Here is a 20476-nt window from a genome sequence, read left to right as displayed (position 1 = left end):
GGTGGTGGTGCGTGGTTAGGCATACAGACCCACAGACACACAGGCCTCTGCACACTTGCGTATCACAGGTATAGATCTAGGGTGGTGGTGCGTGGCTAGGCATACAGACCCACAGACACACAGGCCTCTCCACACTTGCGTATCACAGGTATAGATCTAGGGTGGTGGTGCGTGGTTAGGCATACAGACCCACAGACACACAGGCCTCTGCACACTTGCGTATCACAGGTGTGTATCTAGGGTGGTGGTGCGTGGTTAGCCATACAGACCCACAGACACACAGGCCTCTGCACACTTGCGTATCACAGGTGTGTATCTAGCGTGGTGGTGCGTGGTTAGGCATACAGACCCACAGACACACAGGCCTCTGCACACTTGCGTATCACAGGTATGTATCTAGGGTGGTGGTGCGTGGTTAGGCATACAGACCCACAGACACACAGGCCTCTGCACACTTGCGTATCACAGGTATGTATCTAGGGTGGTGGTGCGTGGCTAGGCATACAGACCCACAGACACACAGGCCTCTGCACACTTGCATATCACAGGTATGTATCTAGGGTGGTGGTGCGTGGCTAGGCATACAGACCCACAGACACACAGGCCTCTGCACACTTGCGTATCACAGGTGTGTATCTAGGGTGGTGGTGCGTGGTTAGGCATACAGACCCACAGACACACAGGCCTCTGCACACTTGCGTATCACAGGTGTGTATCTAGGGTGGTGGTGCGTGGTTAGGCATACAGACCCACAGACACACAGGCCTCTGCACACTTGCGTATCACAGGTGTGTATCTAGGGTGGTGGTGCGTGGTTAGGCATACAGACCCACAGACACACAGGCCTCTGCACACTTGCGTATCACAGGTATAGATCTAGGGTGGTGGTGCGTGGTTAGGCATACAGACCCACAGACACACGTACCTCTCCACACTTGCGTATCACAGGTATAGATCTAGGGTGGTGGTGCGTGGTTAGGCATACAGACCCACACACACACAGGCCTCTGCACACTTGCGTATCACAGGTATAGATCTAGGGTGGTGGTGCGTGGTTAGGCATACAGACCCACAGACACACAGGCCTCTGCACACTTGCGTATCACAGGTGTGTATCTAGGGTGGTGGGGCGTGGCTAGGCATACAGACCCACAGACACACAGGCCTCTACACACTTGCGTATCACAGGTGTGTATCTAGGGTGGTGGTGCGTGGTTAGGCATACAGACCCACAGACACACGTGCCTCTCCACACTTGCGTATCACAGGTATGTATCTAGGGTGGTGGTGCGTGGTAAGGCATACAGACCCACAGACACACAGGCCTCTGCACACTTGCGTATCACAGGTATGTATCTAGGGTGGTGGTGCGTGGTTAGGCATACAGACCCACAGACACACAGGCCTCTGCACACTTGCGTATCACAGGTATGTATCTAGGGTGGTGGTGCGTGGCTAGGCATACAGACCCACAGACACACAGGCCTCTGCACACTTGCGTATCACAGGTATGTATCTAGGGTGGTGGTGCGTGGTTAGGCATACAGACCCACAGACACACAGGCCTCTCCACACTTGCGTATCACAGGTATGTATCTAGGGTGGTGGTGCGTGGTTAGGCATACAGACCCACAGACACACAGGCCTGTGCACACTTGCATATCACAGGTATGTATCTAGGGTGGTGGTGCGTGGTTAGGCATACAGACCCACAGACACACAGGCCTCTCCACACTTGCGTATCACAGGTATAGATCTAGGGTGGTGGTGCGTGGTTAGGCATACAGACCCACAGACACACAGGCCTCTGCACACTTGCGTATCACAGGTGTGTATCTAGGGTGGTGGTGCGTGGTAAGGCATACAGACCCACAGACACACAGGCCTCTGCACACTTGCGTATCACAGGTGTGTATCTAGGGTGGTGGTGCGTGGTTAGGCATACAGACCCACAGACACACAGGCCTCTGCACACTTGCGTATCACAGGTATGTATCTAGGGTGGTGGTGCGTGGCTAGGCATACAGACCCACAGACACACAGGCCTCTGCACACTTGCGTATCACAGGTATGTATCTAGGGTGGTGGTGCGTGGTTAGGCATACAGACCCACAGACACACAGGCCTCTGCACACTTGCGTATCACAGGTGTGTATCTAGGGTGGTGGTGCGTGGTTAGGCATACAGACCCACAGACACACAGGCCTCTGCACACTTGCGTATCACAGGTATGTATCTAGGGTGGTGGTGCGTGGCTAGGCATACAGACCCACAGACACACAGGCCTCTGCACACTTGCGTATCACAGGTATGTATCTAGGGTGGTGGTGCGTGGTTAGGCATACAGACCCACAGACACGCAGGCTTCTCCACACTTGCGTATCACAGGTATGTATCTAGGGTGGTGGTGCGTGGCTAGGCATACAGACCCACAGACACACAGGCTTCTCCACACTTGCGTATCACAGGTATGTATCTAGGGTGGTGGTGCGTGGCTAGGCATACAGACCCACAGACACACAGGCCTCTGCACACTTGCGTATCACAGGTATAGATCTAGGGTGGTGGTGCGTGGCTAGGCATACAGACCCACAGACTCACAGGCCTGTGCACACTTGCGTATCACAGGTATGTATCTAGGGTGGTGGTGCGTGGCTAGGCATACAGACACACAGGCCTCTGCACACTTGCGTATCACAGGTGTGTATCTAGGGTGGTGGTGCGTGGCTAGGCATACAGACCCACAGACACACAGGCCTCTGCACACTTGCGTATCACAGGTATGTATCTAGGGTGGTGGTGCGTGGCTAGGCATACAGACCCACAGACACACAGGCCTCTGCACACTTGCATATCACAGGTATGTATCTAGGGTGGTGGTGCGTGGCTAGGCATACAGACCCACAGACACACAGGCTTCTCCACACTTGCGTATCACAGGTGTGTATCTAGGGTGGTGGTGCGTGGTTAGGCATACAGACCCACAGACACACAGGCCTCTGCACACTTGCGTATCACAGGTGTGTATCTAGGGTGGTGGTGCGTGGTTAGGCATACAGACCCACAGACACACAGGCCTCTCCACACTTGCATATCACAGGTATGTATCTAGGGTGGTGGTGCGTGGCTAGGCATACAGACCCACAGACACACAGGCTTCTCCACACTTGCGTATCACAGGTGTGTATCTAGGGTGGTGGTGCGTGGTTAGGCATACAGACCCACAGACACACAGGCTTCTCCACACTTGCGTATCACAGGTATGTATCTAGTGTGGTGGTGCGTGGCTAGGCATACAGACCCACAGACACACAGGCCTCTGCACACTTGCATATCACAGGTATGTATCTAGGGTGGTGGTGCGTGGTTAGGCATACAGACCCACAGACACACAGGCCTCTCCACACTTGCGTATCACAGGTGTGTATCTAGGGTGGTGGTGCGTGGCTAGGCATACAGACCCACAGACACACAGGCTTCTCCACACTTGCGTATCACAGGTGTGTATCTAGGGTGGTGGTGCGTGGTTAGGCATACAGACCCACAGACACACAGGCCTCTGCACACTTGCGTATCACAGGTGTGTATCTAGGGTGGTGGTGCGTGGTTAGGCATACAGACCCACAGACACACAGGCCTCTGCACACTTGCGTATCACAGGTGTGTATCTAGGGTGGTGGTGCGTGGTTAGGCATACAGACCCACAGACACACAGGCCTCTGCACACTTGCGTATCACAGGTGTGTATCTAGGTTGGTGGTGCGTGGTTAGGCATACAGACCCACAGACACACAGGCTTCTCCACACTTGCGTATCACAGGTGTGTATCTAGGGTGGTGGTGCGTGGCTAGGCATACAGACCCACAGACACACAGGCCTCTGCACATCTGCGTATCACAGGTATGTATCTAGGGTGGTGGTGCGTGGTTAGGCATACAGACCCACAGACACACAGGCCTCTGCACACTTGCGTATCACAGGTATAGATCTAGGGTGGTGGTGCGTGGTTAGGCATACAGACCCACAGACACACAGGCCTCTGCACACTTGCGTATCACAGGTATAGATCTAGGATGGTGGTGCGTGGTTAGGCATACAGACCCACAGACACACAGGCCTCTGCACACTTGCGTATCACAGGTATGTATCTAGGGTGGTGGTGCGTGGTTAGGCATACAGACCCACAGACATACAGGCCTCTGCACACTTGCGTATCACAGGTGTGTATCTAGGGTGGTGGTGCGTGGTTAGGCATACAGACCCACAGACACACAGGCCTCTGCACACTTGCGTATCACAGGTATAGATCTAGGGTGGTGGTGCGTGGTTAGGCATACAGACCCACAGACACACAGGCCTCTGCACACTTGCGTATCACAGGTGTGTATCTAGGGTGGTGGTGCGTGGTTAGGCATACAGACCCACAGACACACAGGCTTCTCCACACTTGCGTATCACAGGTATGTATCTAGGGTGGTGGTGCGTGGTTAGGCATACAGACCCACAGACACACAGGCCTCTCCACACTTGCGTATCACAGGTATAGATCTAGGGTGGTGGTGCGTGGTTAGGCATACAGACCCACAGACACACAGGCCTGTGCACACTTGCGTATCACAGGTATGTATCTAGGGTGGTGGTGCGTGGCTAGGCATACAGACACACAGGCCTCTGCACACTTGCGTATCACAGGTGTGTATCTAGGGTGGTGGTGCGTGGCTAGGCATACAGACCCACAGACACACAGGCTTCTCCACACTTGCGTATCACAGGTGTGTATCTAGGGTGGTGGTGCGTGGTTAGGCATACAGACCCACAGACACACAGGCCTCTGCACACTTGCGTATCACAGGTATAGATCTAGGGTGGTGGTGCGTGGTTAGGCATACAGACCCACAGACACACAGGCTTCTCCACACTTGCGTATCACAGGTGTGTATCTAGGGTGGTGGTGCGTGGCTAGGCATACAGACCCACAGACACACAGGCCTCTGCACACTTGCGTATCACAGGTATGTATCTAGGGTGGTGGTGCGTGGTTAGGCATACAGACCCACAGACACACAGGCCTCTGCACACTTGCGTATCACAGGTGTGTATCTAGGGTGGTGGTGCGTGGTTAGGCATACAGACCCACAGACACACAGGCCTCTGCACACTTGCGTATCACAGGTATGTATCTAGGGTGGTGGTGCGTGGCTAGGCATACAGACCCACAGACACACAGGCCTCTGCACACTTGCGTATCACAGGTGTGTATCTAGGGTGGTGGTGCGTGGTTAGGCATACAGACCCACAGACACACAGGCCTCTGCACACTTGCGTATCACAGGTGTGTATCTAGGGTGGTGGTGCGTGGCTAGGCATACAGACCCACAGACACACAGGCCTCTGCACACTTGCGTATCACAGGTGTGTATCTAGGGTGGTGGTGCGTGGTTAGGCATACAGACCCACAGACACACAGGCCTCTGCACACTTGCGTATCACAGGTATGTATCTAGGGTGGTGGTGCGTGGTTAGGCATACAGACCCACAGACACACGTGCCTCTCCACACTTGTGTATCACAGGTGTGTATCTAGGGTGGTGGTGCGTGGTTAGGCATACAGACCCACAGACACACGTGCCTCTCCACACTTGCGTATCACAGGTGTGTATCTAGGGTGGTGGTGCGTGGTTAGGCATACAGACCCACAGACACACAGGCCTCTGCACACTTGCGTATCACAGGTGTGTATCTAGGGTGGTGGGGCGTGGCTAGGCATACAGACCCACAGACACACAGGCCTCTGCACACTTGCGTATCACAGGTATGTATCTAGGGTGGTGGTGCGTGGTTAGGCATACAGACCCACAGACACACAGGCCTCTGCACACTTGCGTATCACAGGTATGTATCTAGGGTGGTGGTGCGTGGTTAGGCATACAGACCCACAGACACACAGGCTTCTCCACACTTGCGTATCACAGGTATGTATCTAGGGTGGTGGTGCGTGGTTAGGCATACAGACCCACAGACACACAGGCCTCTGCACACTTGCGTATCACAGGTGTGTATCTAGGGTGGTGGTGCGTGGTTAGGCATACAGACACACAGGCCTCTGCACACTTGCGTATCACAGGTGTGTATCTAGGGTGGTGGTGCGTGGTTAGGCATACAGACCCACAGACACACAGGCCTCTGCACACTTGCGTATCACAGGTATGTATCTAGGGTGGTGGTGCGTGGTTAGGCATACAGACCCACAGACACACAGGCCTCTGCACACTTGCGTATCACAGGTGTGTATCTAGGGTGGTGGTGCGTGGTTAGGCATACAGACACACAGGCCTCTGCACACTTGCGTATCACAGGTGTGTATCTAGGGTGGTTAGGCTGCAGCTTACCTGGTTTAGTAGACACTGGGATCTGTGCAGGGGTGAGGGGGGACTGGAGGGCAGACTTCTCTTTGCCTCCGGGGCTCGTGATAGGACGGGGCAGGCTGTAGACTGAGAGTGGAGGCACTTGTGTAACCAGGGCCTTGTGTGGACCCCAGTGGATACAAGTTGCCATTGACATTTAGGGACATGCCACCAAGTTTGAGGCCATGGATAGGGACACTCCAGTAATGACCAGGCTGATGCTGAGCTTCCGTTGGTTGGGGACGGGTGGCAGTTGTGTTGGAGGGCGTGTGGGCGCGGCAGTCCCAGCAGTGGGGTTGGGTCCCAGGGAGGCAGAGCTCCCTGGTGTCTGGGCCAGGATGGAAGGGGACCCCCGTGGGGCCAGCAGAACAGCAGGCCGAGTGTCGGGACTGTGCTTGGGAGCAGCGGGGAGGCGGTCCCTGGGGGAGGAAGGTGACCAGGAGGAGGGCAATGGTGGGAAGGTCAGTCTATGGTCTGTCGAGGTGCGACGGGGTCTGTGTGTGAGACACAAGCTCTTGGCCAGAGAGCGGGTGTCTTGGGCCAGGACTGTTCCTAGCACCTGGCCTGGAGCGGCAGAGGGGGAAAGGAAGGGTCAGGAACCACGCGGGAGTCCCCGGAGTGGACAGGCTGTGGCTTTTGAGGACAGCGGTGGGGGGAGAAAGGCACTGAGAGAGCCTCTCATTTAGTGACCGCAGCTGGGGGCAGCCCAGGGTGTGGCTGAGGACACTTGAGGACCTGGGTGTCTGTCACTGAGGAGAAAGGAGGGGGGATGGGAGGAGGCCTGGCCACAGCTCAGGACCCGCCTCGCATTTTGGAAATGGCCTCAAGAAGGGGTGCTCACACCCTAGGTCCCCCTTGTCCACAGACGCTTCTCCCTGATCCCCAGGATCAGAGATTGGGGCGCACTGGCCAGATACGGCCCCGCTAACCGAGTCGGCATCTCCCCGGGCTCCTGTCCATTCCTGCTGGGGCTCCTGGGCGGTGGGCAGGGACCTCAGTCATCTCCAGCTTGGAGCGCAGGGACTCACTGAGTGTACATTCTGCTACACGATGACAGGTGATCGTCCCCAACACCCAGCACGAGTCCAGGGTGGAATTCACAAGAAGCTCCTCCGTCTCTGTCGCTGGCCCCAAGGCCCTGGTTCACATATTTGAGAAAGGATTCCCGAGGAGACTGTTAATGAGGCCTGCCGTGTCCTCCACTGTGGGTACAGCTGAGCAGCTCCTCCCACGGGCAGTGCCGGGGGTGGCCGGTCCTGCAGCAGCAGGCTGCCTGGCCTGTGTGGACGTCCCCGGTGCCCGCGGCCCTGGCCTGACCGTGCATGCACTCAGCCCGCCCTTGCCTGCTGTCTGGTCTGTCGTTGGGCCAACAGGCAGCATCAGCCCCAATTCCTGACGTCCTGGTCGATGGTAAGGAGGCCAGAATCGGCCTCTGGTTACACAGTAGATTGCACACAAAATGCAGCATAGAATCAACCCATCAGCACATATTCCCCCCTGGAAATACAGGGGGGCTGGCCATCATTGTTTATCCTACTGACAAACATTCCATGGGCTTAAAAACGGCACAGCAGTATGTACGATGACAGAGTCGGGTCTCACGTGTTCACTGCAGGACAGGTCTTTGCAGATCAGTTCCATGATGCACGCGAAAGGGTACAAGGTTTTGAAGTCGGGCTTGCGATCTTGGTCTGCAGGCTTGTGTGCACGTAGGACCTGGGGCTAAGTCACCTGTGCAGAGCTGGTGCCCCCAGGCCCCCTCCTGTGGGGGCTGCAGATGCTCCTCAGAGGGCCAGCGCGTGTGGACGGATGCAGGCAGCCGCAGGGCTCGAGGCAGATTTACCGACGCCATAAAAGTCTGTCGTCCTTGCATTAAGTAGCAGGGTATATACATTTTTCTTTTAAAACTTTATTCCTAAGGAATTAAGTACTCCTTGAATAGTAATTCAGATGCCTCAAATAGTAAGGCTAAATGTCATTCCTTTTCCTGTAATGTGCCATTTGGTGGCAGGACAATCATGTTGAAGGCTTTCCTAGGTTTAATGGGTAGTGGAGAGGAGAACTCTTTTTATCAGTGATCAGATTTGTCCTTGAATAACAAGACTTTGCAGACACCTCCGTGTTCAATTTGCTGGTCTTATCTGAACTTTCCGAGCTCTTTTCCCGAGGAATCCTTGAGTATTTGCTCTCTCTCTTTTGAAATTCATGAAATGATATTGAGGGAAGAATTCCATTTTAGGAAGATAGATGGTAGCGACACTGGAAAGTTCCTGCGGTGAGTGGAATGTGGAGAAGATGCGACAGCAGTTCTGAGGGGCTAAAATGACAGCAGACAGTGACTTCCCAGAGTCAGGGAGTGCCTGGCCCTCCCCGGCTACCTGCCTTCATGTGCATCAGCTGACAGGGACTTTGGCAGCCTTGGGGACAGGGCAGGGGACATCGGCGGGTGTCAGTGGTTGCAATACAGACACCTGTGTGTGGCCTGCAGGGCCCAGTCCCTGAAGCGGGTGCCTTGGCCTTTGAGGTCACGTCTCAGGCACTGTCCAGGGTGTGAAGTTCGGTCCTTGTTCTGAAAGCCTCTGGAATCGAGGTCCTGACTCGGTGCATACTGATGAGGAAGGTCATCCTCCTGCAGAACGAATGGCTGCGGAGACCTAGGGGGAGAGGAGGGTGATCACGGCACATGGCCCTGTTGTCTGCTTCAGTTCAGGAGAGGAGGAGGGAGGAGGGAGGAAGGCAGGAGGCAGGAGGCAGGAGGAGGCTGCTCTTGGCCTCTGCACCCCACTCAGCCCTTCCTCCTGCCTTCTGTGGTGCATCCTTTCTGAAGGCCCGCAGGATTGAGGCCGGGAGAGTGTGTCCTGCCACAAACCTCAGACGATGTGCTGTGCAGAGACTCCGCGGCTGCCGAGTCAACCCTGGGCCACGGGAGACGCCAGTCCTGTAATGGACAGGAGTCTTCCACCAGAAAGGTCACGGCAGGAATGTGGCCCGGCAGAACGTGTCCCTCCTGATCCATTCAGTGGTTTCAGAGGGTTCTGACCCAGAGGAGGGTAAACCCTTGAAATGAGCTCAGGTGTGTGACAATGGGCTGCTCGTCATGATCTGGAGCTTATGGGGTCTTTATGATAGGAATGAAAACAGATTGTCCTACAGATAAGAAACTGGAGCAGAGCCGTATCTTCTACACACGGGAGCCGACCTGTAAACAGGACGGACGGCCAGCGTGACAGGGCGCAGGATGTCGTCCCACGGTGGTACACGCTCAGAGACACGGTGGGAGATTTAGGAGTCCCGCGATTCGCACTGACCTGCGCACCAGCGTTCACGCCCATCCCGTTAAAAACAAAGCCTTTTTTGCTGAATCACAGTATAAAGTGTTGTGAGGCCTGCTGGGCCATCGGAGGATTTCCGTGTCCTGGAAACGGTTCCCGCGGGTTCCCGTTCAGCGCCAGAGACCTCTGTTGGACTCTGGCTCTGGCAGCACGTTGCCGTAAACCCACGTGTTGGAATGAAGCCCGCGGCTGCCATGTGGCCTTCCAGGAAGGCACTGGCCAGGGCCCACTCCTGGTTTGCTTTCAGATTTGTCCTTGGCTCATCCCTGAATGTGTCAATCAGCCAGAAAACCCTCCAAGTCGCAACTGGAGTCCACTGTGGGAACAGAGCTGAGCTGCCAGTTTTGAAAGAGAGCAAGTTTCCCTCCGGAATCTCGTTTAATTCTGCAGAATTTTATCTCTTGTGACTCTTAGGTGTTAAGCCGCAAGTGTGGGCTGACGTAAGAGAACGCGCGTTAGGCACACGGGAAACACACCAGATGGAACCCACTCCCTCCTGGTTCTCCTCTCCCCTTACCAACACAGGAGTAACTTGTTAGACGTGAGAAATTCATCAACACACAACAGCACCCTTGCTTGTGAATAAAGAAAGGAGAATACAATTAGAGAAGCGTAATAGACTGTTCTCAAAAGATCCAAAGACGAATGTCTGATGCTCCGTTTTCCCTGTGCCCTTGGCTAAGCTCTGCAGGACAGTAATAGCCTTCTCGTTACAAGAACGTGCCGTTTCATTAATTGCAGGATGAATTACTGCCCACACTAGCGCTCCGTCATCATCTAATAACTAGTCTCTGATTTAAATAGAGTTTAAGGACTGCCGTAGGAGCGGCCAGAGAGCATGGAGAATCAGTATGGAGACCAGCATTGAGCCTCTCTGGTCCCTCAGGTCATGGATGAGTGCTGGAATCCAGGTTTAGTGGCCCCGCCAGAGCTTTGGTCTTCCTCTCACTACGGACAGTAGGGGTCTTGCTTGGAATGTCGGGGATACTCTTGAGTTCACATTGAAGAAGTCGTAGACGTGTAAATAGTGTCAGCCAAGTACAGAGCATGACCTAAGAGTACACACGATAAAGTCCGAGTGTCATGCGCTGGTGGAACGTGCCCATGTTGGTATTTCCTTATCAGTTGGCACTTTGACCCGTCAGTCCAGGATGTCTTTACAATAAAGAGGCTGTCGTGGGATTCCGTGCTCTCCCTGAACTGTGACGTTTCTGGATCCAGAATTCTGTGACGGTTTTTCCAAGGCACAGTGACACTGAACTCTCTCTCTCTCCTGGCACCTGACAGAGATTGGAAGGAGCAGGGCAGTGTTCAAAGGGATCTAATTGGTTTCCCAAAGGGGTGAGGAGAGTAAAGATGGTGCCCACCGTCTCTGGAGCTGCCGGCTGAAGAATGCTGCTTATGTTGGGAACATCGGATTCTGCTGGAGGGGCTCGTCCTAAGGGCACAGGAGTTGGGGGTTTGGCTGGTGACAGCCCGGCCGGGGAGGCCTGAGCTAACAGAAGGAATCACATCATCTGTGCCTCCGCAGGACCCAGTCAGCACCGGGCAGCCTCCGAGGCCCCGTGGCGTCAGCTCTGCCGCGCAGCGAGGAGGAGCAGGGATCAGAGAGGGATTTTCAGGGAAGCTCCTGAATCGGCACATCGATGAGATATTTCTAGTTGTTGAAACGTAACATTTACGGAAATAAAAGAATTGGAAATGCGCTTCTCAGTGCTCCCTTCTACCTGGTTTTGCATACCCCCCACCAAAATGCAAGCGACTGGAGGTATTAAGAAGTGGAAAGGTGGAGTCCTCCAGGCAGGCTGCAGGAAGGGCCCATTTCTCCTGAAATGAGACGCAGATCTGGGCGCACTGAGGGCCGCAGCAGCGTTTTCTCCCCACAGGGACACAGGACCCGTCTCTCCGAGGCTGGAACGGGTCTCTCCATGCCATGTTTCCTGGAATCCAGGAAAGAATTTCTCAGACCCTGGAACCAGAACATGTCTTGGGCGCCATCCTGGGTGGACTCCTTTCTGCAGAGACCAAGCGCTGACCCCCGGGTAGACAGGGCCAGTCCTTGTGCTCCACACAGGACATTCCATACAGGGCGGTGTTTATGTCCCAGGACTTGCTTCAAATATCATCCATATTCCCTCAGAAGATTCACCATGTCGCACTTGCTTGCTGGCTGGCTGGCTTTTTAATATGTATGTTTATTTATTTATTTAGTGGTGCTGGGGATGGAACCCAAGGCCTTGTGCCAGCGAGGCAAGCCCTCTGTCAACGGAGCTATATCCCCAGCCCCCAATGCTTGACTATTTAATAAGAAAAAAAAAAGTGATGTTTTCTTAAACTTTAACCTTGTTTGTCGTGGAGCTCAGATATAGGAGAATCCACATTTTTTTTTTCCCCAAGAGATTCTACCAAGACATTTACTGTGACTTAAAATATTTAGATTTCAGCAATTTGGGGAGATACAGTGTTTATAAATTAAGTCGAACTGTTTTCCATGTTATTTCTTTTCATGGCGGGGTCGGGGCGGGGGACGTATAACAATCCTGTCTGTGTGTGGGCTTATTTCTCTCTTTCCTCTGAGATTCCTTCATCCGATTTGGTCATGGTGAGCCGGGCGCCTGTAATTCCAGTTGCTGGGCTCTGAGGCTGAGGCAGGAGGATCGAGAGTTCAAAGCCAGCCTCAGCCAAAGCGAGGCCCTGAGCAGCTGAGGGAGACCCCGTCTCTCAATAAAATCCAGAATAGGGCTGGGGAGGGGGCTCTCTACACTCCAGTTCTACTGGGGGATCTCAGACAAGTTTCCAGAGAGTCCTGCCCAGGACCACCCTTGACACAGCAGGGTGACGTCACGCTTTCTAGTGCCCACTGCCGTGGCCACTCTAGGTCACCTTGGCCCGTACTGACTGATTCTCACTGGAACCTGTTGTCACAGAGTTGATGGTCAGAAGGAATCACCCTTGCCTTCCTGAGTTCTGGGATCTGGTCTTTGCCAGGGTCACAAAAGTCCCTCTGTTGCCAAAAGCTCAAGTCGTTGTCCCCAGTGCCAATCCAATAGCAAGGACGCAGTTCTGAGAAGAAGAAAGTGGATGGCTTTGCTGGCCCAGGAGAGACCCAGGGGACTCGTGTCCCAGAGGACTCCCTGATTCTGTCACCAGGAGCCCGGAGGGAGGGGGCTTTTGAAGAGGTGACTGGAGGCAGCGCACCCCAGGTTCTCTGTTGGGGGTGCCCTTGTGGATGTGGGTGACAGTCATCCTGAGGTCACCTGGTGCCATCCCCACAGTCTGATGACCGTCCTGGGGAGGGTGTGGTTAGGAGGAGCAGGGGGAGGGGAGGAGAAAGAAGAGTCTGTTTTAAAAGTCAGCGGCCCAGCGGCCAGCGCTGCCTTCAGAGCCCCCAGGGCTCCGCTGTGGCCCTCCTTCAGGATCACCTGGTTCTGCTCCTCTGACTGTGGCCCTCCTTCAGGATCACCTGGTTCTGCTCCTCTGACTGTGGCCCTCCTTCAGGATCACCTGGTTCTGCTCCTCTGACTGTGGCCCTCCTTCAGGATCACCTGGTTCTGCTCCTCTGACTGTGGCCCTCCTTCAGGATCACCTGGTTCTGCTCCTCTGACTGTGGCCCTCCTTCAGGATCACCTGGTTCTGCTCCTCTGACTGTGGCCCTCCTTCAGGATCACCTGGTTCTGCTCCTCTGACTGTGGCCCTCCTTCAGGATCACCTGGTTCTGCTCCTCTGACTGTGGCCCTCCTTCAGGATCACCTGGTTCTGCTCCTCTGACTGTGGCCCTCCTTCAGGATCACCTGGTTCTGCTCCTCTGACTGTGGCCCTCCTTCAGGATCACCTGGTTCTGCTCCTCTGACTGTGGCCCTCCTTCAGGATCACCTGGTTCTGCTCCTCTGACTGTGGCCCTCCTTCAGGATCACCTGGTTCTGCTCCTCTGACTGTGGCCCTCCTTCAGGATCACCTGGTTCTGCTCCTCTGACTGTGGCCCTCCGTGTCTCCTGCAGACCCCGGGGCTGTTGTGCTGGGGAATGCAGCACGTCCTGTTGGCCGGCAGGGCTGCAGGCGGATGGACAGCTCTTTAAACGAGGAAGCACCTGGGGGTCAGTGGTGGGCCCCGTTATAGACTTATGCCCTCATGTCCTGTCCCCACCACCCCTGTGGGTCTGTGCCCTGTGGTGAGCACTTTGTGGTCTCACTGTCCTGGCTGGCTGTGGGCCTCCGGGTCCCCCGCTGTGGGGTGACTGCAGTCCTGGTCCTGGTTTCTGGTGTTTGCTGCAGTGTGCCTGCTCCCCTGCACCCGCCGCCCGCCCGCCCCCGTCCTCCACCCCGTCCCCCTCTCTCCGGGTGGCCCACTCCTGCTGGCCGGGTGCTGTCTGGCACTGGGGGGTATTGGGGAGTCCGACCCTGTGGGCCCCTGGCTGGTCCTTGGACAGCTGAGCCCTCTCCCTGGGTGAGGCCGAGTCATCTCTGTGCAGATGCCGGTGAGGATGGCCAGACCTGGGATGGAGGAGGAAGAAGGAGGCCGTTTGTGAGCGCCTGGGGGAGGCTGGCTCCTCGGACCCCTGGGGTTTTACTGGGAGAGGACCTGAGGGTGGCTTTGTCTCTCCAAAGACGGGCTCGGCCCCCTGGAGTCTCACCCCCTCCCAGAGTGGAGAGGAGGGGGAGGGGGAGGGGGAGGGGGAGGGGGAGGGCGGGCCTTTTCCTCACTGCTGCAGCTGGACCCTCCCTCCGCCCTGCAGCTCCGCCTCAGCTCTGCCCCCTGGTGGGGAGACACGGAGACCCGAGGAGAGGCCCGAGGAGAGGCCACGGTGCGGTCACACACCACTCCACCCCCCTGCAGGGGCATCCGGTGTCTCTGTGTCATGAATCTGTAGATCGTGTGCTCCACCATTGGAAAAAAGGTAAAAAAAAATCCGCTTAAAGAAGGAAGAGGAGGAGGAGAGAGAGTGGAGTCGATTCAGGAGGCAGTTTAGGGTTTCTTCATCTAAAGGAGGAGGAACAGGTGGAAGAGGAGGACAGGGGAGGAGAGAGGAGGCCGGGGAAGGGGAGGAGGGAGGAGGCCGGGGAAGGGGAGGAGGGAGGAGGCCGGGGAAGGGGAGGAGGGAGGAGCAGAGGGAGGAGGGAGGAGCAGGAGGTGGGCCTGGTTTTCTGTAGGCACTTCACAAATCCTTGGTTTAAAAGGAGACTCTCTTTCCCCAAACTGCAGGGAGCTACAGGAGGCAAGAGAAGAAGCCGCCCTTTACAGGGACACATCTGGACACTGGTTTCTGCTCTGAGGATCCCAGGGAGGTGACTTTGTCCCTTTCTTCCGCTTTATTTAATAAAGAATGAACTGACCACGCATCATGTATGATGGCTGTACCATTTTTTGCAATAAATACGTGAACACAGACTCACACACACCCCCGTTTCAGTCAGGAGACTGATATGGGATGGATTATATCCTCCGAAAAAATTAGTATGTCGACATCCCAATTCCCAGGACCTCCGGGTGTGACCGTCTGTGGAGGTAGTGTCCTTAAAGACATGGTGGGTTACAGTGGGGTGCTCAGGTTGTGCACTGACCCAGTGGGACTGACGCCTTTGTGGGAAGGAGTGTGGACGCAGAGCCGGTGTGTGCTCGGGCTGTTCTGTGGGCTGTTACTGGGCGTTGGCCCACCTCGCAGAGGCCCCTGGAGGTTTCTGGGACGCTGGCCTTGACGTTCTGCTCTCCTTTCTCAGAGTGGCTTCTGGACAGTATTTAATGCCCAGGTGTCACCTGGGGATGACCAGCTGGTTGGTCCCCAGAGGCTTCAGAGGTGACACTGGGCTTCAGTGGGCTGTAGGAGCTCAGAGTCTGAAGGTCTGGACACTGGATTCGGTCAGCACGCAGCGCGGGGTGGCTTGACTTCAGGTTGCCCAGTGGCCACTGCAGTCGGTCTGTCCTCTCCCGCGGCTCCTCGGCGCTTCGCGTTGTCCACACGACGTGTTGGCTGGGCTCCACAGGCACAGGGCTCAGAAGCCTTGGGCTGGAGCGGCCCTCCGTCGCCTGGAAGGTGCCGTGTGGGCAGGCTGGTCGCTTTGGTCCCTGTGACTTGGGAGGCCAATCGCGGGTCCTTACGGAGACACAGAGCCCCACTTGGCTGAGCACCTCCAGGGCCATGGGGCACTGAGGAGCCCTGGCCTCTCCCCGGTGCTGGGGAAGCAGGACAGGCAGCCGCACGGTGAGGACCGGGTCAGGATCTGCCGGTCGACAGAGGGGCAGGCCCGTGAGGACCACCGTCCCCCACCCACACAGAGTCACCATGCACACTCCACGGGGCTCCTGCAGAGACATAGCAGCTGGCTCTTTCGGGTAGTTGTGGTTCGGGTCTGAAATGTCCTGCCCCTGCTGTGGGTTGAAGGCACGGCCCCTGCTCTGGGGCTGTTGGGGCCTGGTGGGAGGAAGTCGGGCCATGGGGAGTATTGGGCCCCAGCCCCTTCCCCCCCTCTGTGCTTCCTCTCTCCACCGTGTGTCCCCCACCATGATGTTCTGCCTCGTCCCAGGCACAAAGCCTGGAGACCAAGTGACCGTGGACAGAAACCTCTGAAACCAAGAAGCAGAACTAACCTTTTCTCCTTGTAAGTTCATCTCCTCAGGTGTTTTGTCACAGCAATGGAAACAGGGTCTGGCTGGCCTCATGTCCATGTCTCTGTCCTGGGTGGCAGTTCAGGGAGCTCCTGAAAGTTGGGGAGAACAGCTGTGCTACCCCAGAAGACATCATAACCCCACATACGGACCTTGCCCCAGGGCAGAGGGCATGGCTGTCTTTTCTCCCAAAGTTTCACGGTTGGGAAACTTGGTCCCCAGGGTGAGGATGGGGGAGCGCTGGGTCCTCCCAGAGGTGAGCCTAATAGGAAGGTCTCTCGTCGATTGACGCCAGGCCCTCAGAAGGGACTGTGAGTCCCCAGTCTCCCTCTGGCTTCCCACTTGGCTCTGTGAGCTCCTTCTCCCACACTCTTCCCCGACACCCACCATGAGGTCATGCTGCCAAGGGCGTCCTCTCTAGAGCCTGCACCATGGTGTTTGAACTTCCAGCCTCCAAAACTGAACTAAAGAGACCTGTTTTCTTTTTAAACTTCACCTGCCTCAGGTGTTTCATGATAGTAACTAAAGTGAACTAATACAGCAGGGGAATAAAATGACTCCCCAATTCAAAGCAGGTGCACGTCCCAGTAGCAGAGGGATCCGTGAACTCCAGAGTGACTGTGTGAAGAACACGCCCTCCAAAGGCAAAGCAAGCACGTGGAGATACTACGGATAGTCTCAGGTTAATTTAGATACCATACGGGCATTGGGATGAGATCGATGTTTCCTACAGTATAAACACATTGAGAATGATTGTTAGGATTTTACTTATTTATTGTCTTGGTACCAGGGTTTGAGCCACTGAGCCACATCCCCAGCCCTTTTATGTCCTCATTCAGAGCATGCTAAGTTGTCCAGGGCCTCACTGAGGCTGGCTTTGAACTTGAGATCCTCCTGCCTCCGCTTCCCGAGCCTCTGGAGTCACAGGCGTGCACCACCGCGCCTGGCTGGGGTTCTATTCATCAAGTTCAGGGTGAACAAAAACTCCTACAGGTGAGTGCTTCGCTGTTTTGCTGAGGAGTGGAAATTGCTTTGGAGGTCAGTGGCCTGGTCAGTAGGCCCAGAAGAGAGGGGAGGAGGGCATCCGCCTTAGGAAATCGCGGGGATAGGTCGAAGGTGAAACCAAGAGTCTCAGTGTAACTGGAAGAACAGCCAGTTTGGGACTCACAATGCAGCTGTAAGGGGCATCACCTGCCGTGCCGGAGGCCGTGCACAGCCCAGGACAGAACCAGGCTCCTCACCCAGCCTCCTGACTCCAGACCTGGGGCAGGCTCTACTCACCCCGAGTCATGAATTCCAGGGCCCGCAGAACCTTCCAGAATCTGTGGGTGGGCTTCAGCGAGGTCCCGAGCGCCCGAGAGGTGCATGTCCATGTTCATAATTAGCGTGTTCTTCTCAGGGAAAACACCTTGTTCTTTCCAGGTTCTTACACGGTTTTATGACCTTTACAAACCACCCGAGAGCAAAGTGCTGCCCAGGAAATGGAGACTGCAAAGGCTGCTACCATGATTCCTGTTTTTACAATGTCCTCACCACTCCCACGGGATGTACCTCCGGAAAAGCACTTCCCTCTCACCCTCATGGCATATTAATTTTTGGGGGATGGCAACAGAGATGTGGGGGAGTAAAGGGGGCGGCCGTGTTTCCCTAGTTGTGTGCAAATCGGACCGTTTGCACTGGCTGCTAGAGAGCCCGCCGCCCTGATTAGAAATACCGCTGCTCACGCCGGGTTCCCTGGCTGCAGACACAGTGTACAGAGACCTCTGGGAGCTGATGGGAGGCTCCTGCAAAGTAGGGCATGGCCTCCTCCTGCTGTGACTCTCCGGGAGGTCCTGGGGGACTGTCCCCTGGAGCAATCCTGGACACAGGGCGCCCCCTGGTGGGCAGAGGCCTGCAACTGCACCACTGCGTGCCGAGCTTCGCACGGCAAGAAGCTCATGGGATAAACCTGGTGAAGGCAGAGATCTGAGGTCAGGCATGCTCTGAGGTCAGGCTGAACAGGGACCCTGTGTCACACAGAGACGGGGCGGCCCCCAGCTGCCAGAGCTCAGAAGGAAGCAACACGGGGGGCCTTAGGGAGTACTCCGGCTGCCTGTGCAGACAGGATGCTGTCTTTGGACTGTGACGTCTAGACGTGGCTTTGTGTCTCCAATGACCAGGTTGCAGGGATCCCAGTGGCAAGAGCAGTAAGGTCCCCGCTCACCCTGTGACCCACAGGGCGGGTTCATGCCTCCAGCCCGTGGCTCTGTAGGACTAGAGGTGCTGTCCCCAAAGGCCACATGGCCTGGATGCAGGAAGGAGTCCCACAGCCGCTGCCCGAGCGCTGCAGGGTCTTAGTGTGCAGCAGGCAGTCACTCTCTCGGCGACCTTCACGGCAGGAGGAAATAGGGGTGCGGAATCTCGGGGGTGGCAGGTCACTGCGGCCAGCATGACACAGGCCACAATCCTCCTTTCAAAGAGCATTTCACTAACCGGGCTCGGACCCCACAGGGATGAGGATCTGTGTCACTTCATCAGGAAACCAAGACCAGGATGGAGACGGTCCCTGTGGTCGTCAGCTTTTTAAAACCACTGTCCCCCAGAGACCCGACAAGAGCCATTTTATGGGGGCTCACGGTCAGGCGGGCAGTGATGTCAGTGCCGCAGCCCAGCCTGGGCAGCGCAGTAACAGGCCGTTCCTCCAGGGCTGCTTTGGCTGCAGACTGACCCTCTGCCCAAAGGCACGTCTTTCCCAGGCCGACCCCCATCCCCGAAGGCTGGGGGAGCGCCTGCGACCTGGTCATTCCACTCCAACCTGGGGCAGCTCTGGGGGCATGTCCCCCCGGCCCCGTGCCTGGCTCCGGGCTGCCGCACCTTCAGCTCCTCCAGCTCCTCCTCCTCCTCTTCCCGAGTGTGAATTCATAACAAATGCCTTCCCCAGCGACATGTCACCGTCTGCTTCCAGGGGACCCAATCCGCAACACAGGAGGTCCCCAAGACAGCTCATGAAGAAACAGCTCAGTGAGTTTCTAACTGTTTGTTAGGTTAGCTTTTTGCTTAACACCCCTTTTGAGAACTTAACTTCGTGGGAATAGACTAGATCTGTCTAGACGAGATAAAGAATAGGGTAATGTGTAGGGTTATCTTATCTATAGAACTTAAAAATATGGTTGTTTAATTGGTGACTTATAAATTGAAGTGTTATTTTAAAGCAAAAAAAAAACCCCACTATGATTCATTTTGCTCAGTTCTCTGAAGGAGGGATTCATTTGGCCATGGCACAATGCAGGGATGGGTCAGTCATGGTGCCTTGTTTTTTTTTACGACTTTAATGGTTATTTTGGGGGTCTGTTATTTATTGTTGGCAAACAGTGGCCTTTTGTGGAAATTTTTGTTTGAAGGTTTTCTTAAGAAGAAACTCAAGATTTGTTTTTGCACATTGACTGTCCCCTGAATGCGTGCCACAGACGTAGTATGAATGGCCCACGAGACCTCTCACCTGTCCACTAAGTCGAACACACGGAAGCGGACGGCGGCCAGCCTTCCCTCGGACGTGCAGAGCCGAGCTCTTCCTGCAGGGGGCAGCGTCCTACAGCACAAAAGGCCGGTCCCTGCCTCTAATTATCCGCCCAGGAACAGATTATTATTGGGCTCCTTGATCTAATGTTGGGAAAAATCCTTTCCCACAACGTGATGATGAATCTGCTTGTTTGTGGCAGATTTTAGCAGCCGACCATAGTATCGCTTCATTTTAAAAAAATGTTCCCTGTGGCGCTTTAGGTGATTCTAGTGTTTTTCAAGGACCCTGGTTGATTCCGTGGCACCCCGCAGCATTGAGGGGCTTGATTCTCTGCTCCACACCTCGGAACCCGCCCCCTTGGGGAGCCCCAGGTTGGAATGTTGTCGTCGGCCTCAGTTTCTACTGTAAGCAGAAACGAGCGCTGGCCACTGTCTATGTGGATTAATCCACTGAGGGACTGCGGGAGCGTGGCAGGTGGAGGGGGTGCACCCTCCTTGGAGGGAGGGGATGGGTCCTGGGGGGCACGCCCTTGGGAACGTCTCCTGTTCCTGGCCCCTTCCTGGCTCCCTGTCCGCTTCCTGAGCCTCCCGCCGCTCCGTGCCCTTCTGCCGTGATTCTGTGCCTCCCAACACACATGCAC

At 55.5% G+C, this 20476-nt stretch overlaps 1 long non-coding RNA gene across 1 annotated transcript in view; it reads left to right on the top strand.

Moving 5' to 3' along the window:
- LOC113198423 (uncharacterized) overlaps positions 1–15059 on the top strand; it is a 36770-nt gene extending 21711 nt beyond the window's left edge. Inside the window, exons 3-4 of the long non-coding RNA XR_013342575.1 lie at positions 14470–14631; positions 14937–15059. This is a non-coding gene — a long non-coding RNA (uncharacterized LOC113198423). The remainder of the gene's footprint in view (positions 1–14469; positions 14632–14936) is intronic.
- The last annotated feature ends 5417 nt before the right edge of the window (positions 15060–20476 follow it).

The sequence above is a fragment of the Urocitellus parryii genome, chromosome X (assembly GCF_045843805.1).
Source record: "Urocitellus parryii isolate mUroPar1 chromosome X, mUroPar1.hap1, whole genome shotgun sequence".
Taxonomy (NCBI): Eukaryota; Metazoa; Chordata; class Mammalia; order Rodentia; family Sciuridae; genus Urocitellus; species Urocitellus parryii.
This window is presented reverse-complemented; position numbering and strand designations above follow the sequence as displayed.